The sequence below is a fragment of the Rhincodon typus genome, chromosome 17 (genome assembly GCF_021869965.1).
Source record: "Rhincodon typus isolate 14 chromosome 17, sRhiTyp1.1, whole genome shotgun sequence".
In the NCBI taxonomy this organism is placed as follows: Eukaryota; Metazoa; Chordata; class Chondrichthyes; order Orectolobiformes; family Rhincodontidae; genus Rhincodon; species Rhincodon typus.
Genome location: NC_063348.1, coordinates 13,250,122 through 13,260,814, shown reverse-complemented (window position 1 = coordinate 13,260,814; position 10,693 = coordinate 13,250,122). Strand labels below are relative to the sequence as shown.

General features: G+C 42.2%; 1 protein-coding gene across 1 annotated transcript in view; it reads right to left on the bottom strand.

Annotated features, from left to right (window-relative positions):
- The window catches only part of slc1a2a (solute carrier family 1 member 2a), a 113,747-nt gene that overhangs the window by 57,307 nt on the left and 45,747 nt on the right, over positions 1 to 10,693 (bottom strand). The window lies entirely within an intron of this gene.

The following is a 10,693-nucleotide window of genomic DNA, read 5'->3' as shown; positions in this document are numbered from 1 at the left end:
AGAGAGAGACTGATATTCACTAACTGGGGGACAGTATAGCTGAGGGGATAGAGAGAGACTGATATTCACTAACTGGGCGACAGTACAGCTGAGGGGTAAGAGAGAGACTGATATTCAGTCATATTAGCACAATGTGCTGTTGTGTTGTTTGTTCAGTTCCTCCACCAACCTACACCCCATGTGAAACGTCAGGGAATAGTTTATTTTATCAAAATTGTTAGAACAGCGCAGAAGAACACAACCAATCTCACAAACAGGAGAAAACAGCTATCTGAAAAACAGACCCTCATGGGAAACTGCTGCATGTTGAGAATTCAAATGTAAAATAAAGGAGTCAACTGTTACCATGATGGCAGATTGTCCATTCATGAGATGGCTCACCTCTGTTCTGGCAAACTGCCCACAGGCAATTACTACACTAATCCTGCTGCTGTAGATAGTCCAGTGACCAGGTCATGCACTAGAGCTGACTCATGAGGTCATTGGATACATAACTCCAACATATCAGAGTCAACAACAATTTCTTATAACACCCTGAATGTAACGCAATGTCCCAAAGTACTTCACAAGAGCGTTATGAAACAAAGTATGAGCAACATAAGATATTGGATCAAATGACCAACAGCTTGGTGAAAAGGTAGATTTTGATGTCTGATAGGAGGCCAAATGGGAAAAAGAGGTGGAGAGATGCAGGGAGGGGGATCCACAGCATAGGGGCCAGGGACTCAAAGGTATGACCACCAATGGTGGAGCAATTATGATTGAGAATGCACAAGAGGCCAGGGTGAGAGCAGCACATTTATATTCATATCTGTGGTCTTCAGAAAGCAATTTTTAAAAAATGGCTCACTTAGCCCAGTTGGCTGTACAGCTGGTTTGTGATGCCGAGTGATGCCAACAGTGCAGGTTCAATTTCTGAATCAGATGAGGTTACCATGAAGGCCCTTCTTTCTCAACCTTTCCCCTTATCTGAGACGTAGTGACCCTCAGGTTAAACCACCACCAGTCATCTCTCTCTAATGAGAGAGCAGAGATAGTTCTTATAACTCGAGGAATATGGCAGGGGGGGTGGAAGGCAGGATTAGGGTATTGAGCTCAATGATCATATTGAATGGTGGAACAAGCTTGAGGGGCTGAATGGCCTACATCTGCTCCTATTTTCTATGGTCCTCTGGGCGAATGGTAAATTTACCTTTAGTAGTGCTTTTAGAGTATTTCCAAGTTCCAAGTCTCTACTAACAGTGTTATAAAGCTAATGTCTGGAGTGTGAGGATGTCCGTGAGAGATTTAAAGAATGCAATAAGAATGAGTTGTTGTTCTTATAGGGAGACTTACTCATCTTTCAGTTCTACTGATCCAGGAATGGGACTCTCAAACTGAGAGGTGATTTCAATTGAACTTGCCTGGCTGAAATTTGACACGATCGGATGGGTCACTTGTTTACTTCAATGGAAAGTTAACTAGGTCAGGAAGTCAAAGAGACGGCTGACATCTTTGTTGAGCTGGTTAAAATGAATTCCAGAGGTGAGGTGAGAGAGACAGCCCACATAAACACAGTGGTTACAAGAGCAGGTCAGAAGCTAGAAATACTGCAGCGAGTAACTCACCTCCTGACTCCTCAAAGCCTGTCCACCATCTACAAGGCACAAGCCAGGAGTGTGATGGAATACTCCCCACTTGCCTGGATGGGTGCAGCTCCAACAACACTCAAGAAGTTTGACACCATCCAGGACAAAGCAGCCCGCTTGATTGGCACTACATCCACAAGCATCCACTCCCTCCACCACTGATGCTCAGTAGCAGCAGTGTGTACTATCTACAAGATGCCCTGCAGAACTTCACCAAAGATCCTCAGACAGCACCTTCCAAACTCACGACCCCTTCCATCTAGAAGGACAAGGGCAGCAGACACATGGGAACACCAACCCCCTGCAAGTTCCACTCCAAGCCACTCTCTATCCTGACTTGTAAATATTTTGTCATTCCTTCACCATCACTGGGTCAAAATCCTGGAATTCCCTCCCTAAGTGAATTGTAGGTCAACCCACAGCATGTGGACTGCAACAGGTCAGGAAGGCATCTCACCACTATCTTCTCAAGAGCAACTGTGAATGGGCAATAAATACTGGTTCAGTCAGTGACACCCACATTCTTTGAGTGAATGAATAATAAAAAATCAGCTCCTTTAACCTCCTCTTCTATTCAGCAAGATAATGGCTAACCTGACTGCGGCTTCAACTGCACATTTCTACAGACCTGTGACAGTAATTGACTTCTTTATTAGTCAAGAATTGATCTACCTCTGCCTTAGAAAGTAATTGATGATCTGCCTTCATCACCCTTTAGAGAAGAGAGTTCCTGAGACTCACAACACTCTGACTGAGACAAATTCTCCTTCCCTTCAACTAATATGGACATGTCCTTACTTTTAAGCTGTGTTCCCTAGTTGTAGTCACTCCCATGAGGGGTAACATCCTTTCCACATCCATCCTCTTAAGGACCCTCAGGATCTGGTAGATTTCACTAGGATCACCCTTATTCTATTAAAATCCAATGAACACAGGCACAGTCAGTCTAATCTTGCTTCATATGATAACTCTTTCATCCCAGGTATCAGTCAAATGAACCTTCTCTGATCTGCTTCTAAGCATTTATGTCCAAATCTGTACACCGTACCCTGGCTATGGTCTCACCAATGTTCTGTATAACTGTAGCAAAACACACCAACTTTTATCCCTGCTGTTATCTTTCATTCCCTTGACAATAAATAACAACATTCCATTTGCCTTCCTAATCATTTGCTATCCTTGTGTTTTGTGATTTATTGACTGTAACATCCAGATCTCGCTGGACCTCAGAATTCCACAAACTCTCTCTATTTAAATAATGTGCTGCTTTCATATTCTTCTTGCACAAGCGGATAAATTTATAATCTATAGATTATCACCCACCTGCCAATGTTGTTTTGCCTAATTGTTCAATCTATCTGTAGACCCCTTATCTCCAATAATCTTGTGTGTTCCTTTGTTTCAATTCTTCATTCAACTTTCCCCTGAATGACACTATGATACGTGCAAGGACCTTCCCTGTGACATTTGGAAGGCATGGTCCAATTAATACATTTGTTCCATTACGTGTCACGACTTCAGAATACATGAGCTCACTGCCCGTGTAAGAAATCCCTGTGGATAAACATGTTCTCATTGTGGGGTGTATGAATTTTATCTTACATCTTATGTGTAGGTGAGGTAGCTCCACAGCTGCATGCTGGTTATAGAATCTCTACAATTTGGAAGCAGACCATTTGGCTCATCGAGACCACACCAATTCTCTGAAGAGCATTCCATCCAGTCCCTGCAACCCTGCATTTCCCATGGCTAATCTACCTAGCCTGCATATCTCTGGACACTATGGACAATTTGGCTTGGCCAATTCACCTTACATGCACATCTTTGGACTGTGGGAGGAAACTGGAGCACCCAGAGGAAACCCACACAGACACGGGGAGAATGTGCAAACTCCACACAGTCAGTCGCCTGAGGGTGAAATCGAACCCGGGTGCTGTGCGGCAGCAGTGCTAACCACTGAGCCACCGTGCCACTCTAATGGCTGCGCATCATCTTCACCATTCTTTGATTGTTGAGGAGTGTGTTCTGCATCTCAGAGAATTGGGATAGGTGGTGGCTCGGCAAACTCAATCTTACTTGCTTTTTGAATATGATCTCTGCTGTCTGGTAACCGTATGCCCAGGGGTAAAGCTCTGAGTTGTGACAAGGTAACACAAAAATCTTGCGGTGTTATTCTGCACTTCAGGATGAGTGATTTTAATAGTGCAAGCCATTCACTCCGTGTGAGTGTTTCATCTGAGGTAATGTGATACGGACATCACATGGTTCATGTCCCACTTGGCACAGATGTCCCTGGAAGGGCTGCCTGTATATTATGGCTCACTGTCAAAAATAACTTCTTCAATAGACCTAATATACCATTAAGTGTGGCTCAGGACTGATGGACTCTCTTTAAGCTGTATCTTTTTTTTCTTCTTCTTAAAACTATACAAATGGCGTCGGACTGTGGTGACAGTAGGAAAGCTTTTCACTGTATTTTACTGTTTTTGTCCCTGTAAAATACACATAACAATAAAATTATTGATTCAATGTGTGCTTGCAGTATTCATTTACTTGCCTGACACCTGGAAATTTGAATAAATAATTCATCTACTAAGATGAAGTCATCTCCACTCATGGTAACTGTATTGCCGTTGCTTTCAGCCCAAGGGACTGATAGATTTTAAATGGGTGTAGATGTTCTCTATTGGCTGCAGCTGGTGGCTCGAGCATGCATCACACATTGTCACCAACCTTTCAAAGTCCCTGACCAATGGGCAGGGGTGATCAAAGGTGTATAAAATATATTATTTTCTTTTTAGGAATTTGGAATGCTTTCAAAAAAAGGGAGGCATACAGATGTTGTTTAGGTTTTGTCTCAAAAGGTCAGAAAGTCATTCTGGAACAGGTACCTAAATGCACCAGTTCCAGGAAGACATATAACTGCAAACTATGACATGGGAGAGACCCTGGAGAAGTAACAGTACATCACAGGAACAGGCCCTTTGGCCCACAAAGCCTGCACCAATACATGACATCTTTCTAAACTTAAAAACCTTTTGGGTCTGTATACATCTAGTCCCTGCTAATTCATGTATCTGTCAAGATGCTTCTTAAACGTTGCATTGCATCTGCTTCTACCACCTTCTCTGGAAGTGCATTCCAGGCACTTAACCACCCTCTGTGTAAAAATACTTGCCCCTCACATTTCCTTTAAATTTCACCTCTTTTACCTTAAATCTATGTCCCCTAGTAATTGACATTTCTATTCTGGAAAAGAGGACTCTGACTATCCATTCTATCCATACCTCTCATAATTTTTAAACTTCTACCAGTCTCCTACATTCAAGCAAAAACAAACCAGGTGAGTCCAATCTCTCCTGATAGCTAAAACCCTTCAAACTGGGCACCATTCTGGTAATCCTCTGTACCTCCTTCAAAGCCTCCACATCCTTCTGATACTTTGGCGACCAGACTGTACCTAATTGAAGTTCTATACAGTTGCAACATGACTTGCCAATTTTTGAACTCTATGTCCTGACCAATGAAGGCAAGCATGTTGTATGCCTTCTTATCCAAGAAACTGTGGACCTGTACACCTAGATCCCTCTTTATGTTAATTCTTCTAAGGATTCTGTCATTTACTGCATACTTCTCTCGTTCATTAGAATTTCCAAAATGCATCATCATTTGTCCAGATTAAATTCCATCTGCCATTTCTATGCACAAAACTCCAGCCTACCTATATCCTGCTGTAGCGTCTGGCGATTCTCCTTACTACCTACCTGCAGCTCCCCCAATCTTCGTGTTGCCCACAGACCTACTTATCAGGCTACCTACATTCTCATAGAAATAACAGAATCCTTAGGGTGTGGAAGCAGGTCATTTAGCCCATCAAATCCACACTGACCGCCCATTGAACATTCCACCCAGACACACGCCCCTACTCCTATCCTCATAACTCTGCATTTCTCATGGCTAATCCATCCATCTTACACATTCCTGGACACTATGGGCAATTTAGCATGGCCAATCTGCCTAACCTGCAGATCTTTGGGAGGAAACTGGAGCACCTGGAGGAAACCCACACAAACATGGGAAGAATGTGCAAATTCTATGCAGTCACCCGAGGCTGGAATTGAACCTGGGTTTCTGGTGCTGTGAGGCAGCAGGTTTGTGGAATGCACCAAAATTGGTGGCATTGTAGACAGTGAAGAACGTTTTCTAAGATTACAAAGGGATCTTGATCAAATGGGTCAATGGGCTGAAAAATGGCAGATGGAGTTCAATCTGAATAAATGCGAGGAATTGCATTTTGGTACAACAAACAAGGCCTTATATAGTTAATGGCAGGGCCTTGGGTAGTGTTGTAAAACAGAGGGACCTAGGGGTTCAGGTACATAATTCGTTAAAGTTTGCATCACATATAGACAGGATGGTTAAAAAGGCATTTAGCACGCTTGCCGTCAATCCTCAATGCTTTGAGTATAGAGGTTAGGGCGTTATGTTCAGGTTGTACAGGACATTGGTGATGCCTCTTTTGGAATATTGTGTTCAGTTCTGGTTGCCCAGTTATAGGAAGGATATTATCAAGCTGGACAAGATTCAGAAGAGATTTACCAGGATATGGAAGGTTTGAGTTATAAGGAAATGCTGGATAGGCTGGAACTTATTTTGCTGGACCATAGAAGGTTGACAGGTGACCTGATAGAAGCTTAAAAAATAATGAGAAGTATAGATTAAGTTGATGGTAGTTGTCTTTGTCCTAAGATGGGGAATTTCAAAGCTAGGGGGCACATTTTTAAGGTGAGAGGAGAGAGATTTAAAAAAGATAGAGGGTGGTTCCCGTGTGGAATGAACTTTCTGAGGAAGTGGTGGATGTGGGTACAATTACAATGTTTAAAAGACATTTGGATGAATACATGAATAGGAAAGTTTTGGAGGGACACGGGCCAAGAGCAGGAAGGTGGGACTAGTTTAGTTTGGGATTATGTTCAACATGGACTGGTTGGACCAAAGGGTCTGTTTCTGTGCTGTATGACTCTGTGACTCTGATTCCATCACTGTGCTGTCCCAATTCTCCTCTAAATCTTTATATATATTACAAATAACATGATAGCAGTACTGATCACTGTGGAACAGTACTGGTCACATCTCCAGTCAGAATATTAATGGAATATGATGTATATACTTTTGAGTTTGTGACAGCAATGTAAGTACACTAGTCCTTTAGTTTTATTTTTATCTCAGAGCTGAGTATTCAAAGTTCATTTGAGAAGAATCAAAAGTTGAATTCAGAAACACATCCTTCTTTGTAACCCAAAGGCTGTTCAGCTTACTTCCTTTCAGATGAAATCAATCCCTGCAGCAGATTATACTCAGTTTTTGTTAATTTGTGAAGTTTCCAAGCCAGGGGAGTTTGAGATAGAAATCATCAGCATGTTGGAATCAAAAATGCTTTGGTTGTCTGAATTGTGAAAAGATCACGCTGTTAGGAATTGTAAAATTGTCTGTACAGCTCAAGAAGGAGATATTAGAGGAATAAAGAAGGAACTTAAAGAGTTCAGGTTGGTTCACAATTCTCTAGACTAGTGTGTCTGTGAGAGAGAGCATTGAGAAAGCAGTTGAAACTTTTGTTTTAATGCATGTGTTAAGATCTTTCTAACCAGTTTGCTTAGTTGCTTCCTTTTGTCTTATAAACTTATGTTCTGTTGCTGAAGAACTTCTGCAATGTCATGAGAATATGCCTCAGAGACTAGACACAGCACACTAATTAAAGATGATCTATTGAGCTCGGTTTTATTCTGGGGTTGGACTTCTGCAGCAATACCAGAACATTTGTATCATATGCTAGTCATCTGAAAGGAGTGTCAGGTAGATAGAGCAATATGGCCTGACAGAGAGTTTTGGGCACAAGTAGTTGTTTTCCTTTGAAAAAGCACAACTCAAGATACAGAGCTCAGCTATGTACTGCCAAACACATCAGAGTGTGTCTGGAACCTCTTTTTATTACATTAGACCACTATTCAATTACACTTTTTAACGCTGCCTTCAGTTGTGGGCCATGAGCTGTTTCCATTTGAAGCTGGTTGGATTAGTGCTGACCATAGTGTAATAGATTGCTTCTATCTCAAAATCTATGTTGTTGACTTGTAGACCCAGTGGAATGTCTGTATTATAGTCATAGAGCTATACAGCACAGAAACAGGCCCTTCGCTCCAACTTGTCCATGCTGAGCAGATATCCTAAATCAATCTGGTCCCATTTGCCAGCATTTGGCTCGTATCCCTCTAAACTCTTCCTGTTCATATACCCAGCCAGATACCTAGTTGTACCCACCTCCACCACTTCCTCTGGCAGCTCATTCCATACACCCATCACTTTCTGTGTGAAAAAGTTGCCCTTTAGCTCCCTTTTAAATCTTTCCCCTCTCATCAAACACCCATGCCCTCTCAGTTTTGGACTCCCCTACCTCAGGAGAAAGACCTTGGCTATTTACTCAATCCATGCCTGTCATGATTTTATAAATCTTTATAAGGTTACCCCTCAGCCTTCCATGCTCCAGGGAAGAAAGCCCAGCTTATTCAGTTTCTCCCTGTGGCTCAAACCCTCCAACCCTGGCAACATCCTTGTAAATCATTTCTTCAACCTTTGAAGTTTAACAACATCTTTCCTATAGCAGGAAGACTAGAACTGAGAGGGCAAGGTGTAGAGCTGGATGAACACAGCAGGCCAAGCAGCATCATAGGAGCAGAGAGGCTGATGTTTCAGGCCTAGACCCTTCATCAGAAATGGGGGAGGGGAAGGGGGTTCTGAAATAAATAGGGAGAGAGTGGGAGGCAGATAGAAGATGGATAGAGGAGAAGGTAGGTGGAAAGGAGACTAGAACTGAGTGCAGTACTCTAAAAGTGGTCTCACCAATGTCCTGTACAACCACAACATGACAACTTTTATACTCAATGTTCTGACCAATAAAGGCAAGCATACCAAATGCCTTCCTCCTACCCCGTCTACTTGTGACTCCACATGCAAGGAACTATGCACCTGTACCCCAAGGTCTCTTTGTTCAAAAACACTCCCTAGGACCCTACAATTAACTGTATAAGTCCTGCCCTGATTTGTCTTACCAAAATGCAGCACCTCACATTTACCTAAATTAAACTCAACCTGCCACTCCTCAGCCCATTGGCACATCTGATCAAAGGCCCATTATACTCTGAGATAATCTTCTTCACTGTCTACTACACCAGCTTTGGTGTCACCTGCAGACTTACTGATCATACCTCCTATATCCTCATTCAAATAATTTATATAAATGACGAAAAGCACTGGACCCAGCACTGATCTTTGTGGCACACCGCTGGTCACAGGCCTCCAGTCCAAAAAGCAACCCTCCACTACCACTCTCTGTCTCCTACCTTCCAGCCAATTTTGTATCCGATTGGCTAGCTCCGCCTGGATTCCACGTGATCTAACCTTGCCAGCCAGTCTACCATGGGGAACTTGTAAACCCAGTGGAATATCTGTGTTATTGATTGTAGACCCAGTGGAATGTCTGCAGCTTTGTTTGGCTTTGCCAATCTGCTCAGTGAATCCATGGTGGCCATTTTGTGGCAGACATCAAAGCCATATACCTTTACATTTACCATAAGACATTATAATCTAGGAGGGACACTTATCAGTGATCTGTGGCAGTTCATGAGCAATGGTTTGTGATCGGTTTCCACAGTAAATTGCTTAACAAACAGATAGGTATGGAATCTTGTCTTTCACACTCCATGTTAAAATAATTGGATTGCGCTGTAATAGAGCTCTAGATCCAAATGCAATTGGTTGGGCAACTTGCACAATCCTAGCTCTTTCTGTGAAGTATTGACTTTGCAGGATTGCTAACTTCCTCGCATTGTAGTACTGCAGGGTGAAGTTTCCTGCTGACAATGGTTGTTTCAGAGATTTGAACATATTCTGATGGTCATTCTAATCTGACTCAATGATGATGCTTTGTTGGAAATATTTGGAATTTATGGTGCCATTCCATTGAAGAATCCAAGGCATCTCTTCTTTGTCTTGTGGGCTAGACATTTGTCTTAAATCTTTGACTTTACCTGGATCAAGACAGGTTCTGAGATCTCAATATACAGACTCAAAAACTGATTGGACTTATATCCACCTGGCACTTCCAGCTGTGAAACTTGAGTCCTTTGTGGCGAGATATTGCCATCAAAGTCTAAAAGTTAAGTTATGTTCTTCTTTGGTTTTACCCACTAACACATTGTCATCCATATGCAGGCATTTTCTCTGTAATTCTGTTTATGTTGCTGGAACTGATTGTGATAGACGGATAAAGTAAAAGATAATCTCCGGAAGCAGCATTTTCCAAGTGGTATTCTGACGTAGTCACTTCCTGTGATTCCTTGGCTAAGCGCTCTGACCAATATCCATATTTGCCATCCAGCTTGGTAAAGAATTTGGTTTCTGTGAACTCGTGATTAAATTCCTCTTGTTTTGGAAGCTTGTGTGGGCATCTGTTTAGGGAGATTGCACTGTGCTTCTTTTTATTATGCACAGAATTAAACTGCACCAAACCAAGTGGTGTTCCACATGTCAGATATGCCATTGTGTTCCATGTTATCCAGCACACATTTAAGTTTTTCTTGATTGTATCTTCTCTGTGGTGAAGTACAGTATTACATTTGATGTTAAACTTCCATATGATGTTAAACCTGTGCAGGTACAATGGTTATAAATTGTGGACTTCTCTTCTGCCACCATGGATGCCTTTGTGATCCCATGGATACCCACAATGTTAAGGGATGTGCAGTCCTGCTACTGCTGCTCTGCTCATCTTTACCAGGTCAAATATTTGTGGCTTTTATGGCGAATTGTGATAATTGCAATAACGCAAAGGACTGGCAACACATTATAAGCAGCTAATTTCACTACTGTCAATTGGACCACTGAGCTCCAATGATCCAGTTAAATGTCCTTCAAAATTCAGACTGACATGATCTTTACTCTAACTCCCATGTCAATTTTAGTTTTGAATGTGTCTTTGCCAGTTTTCTTTGGGTAAATGATGCTGATTG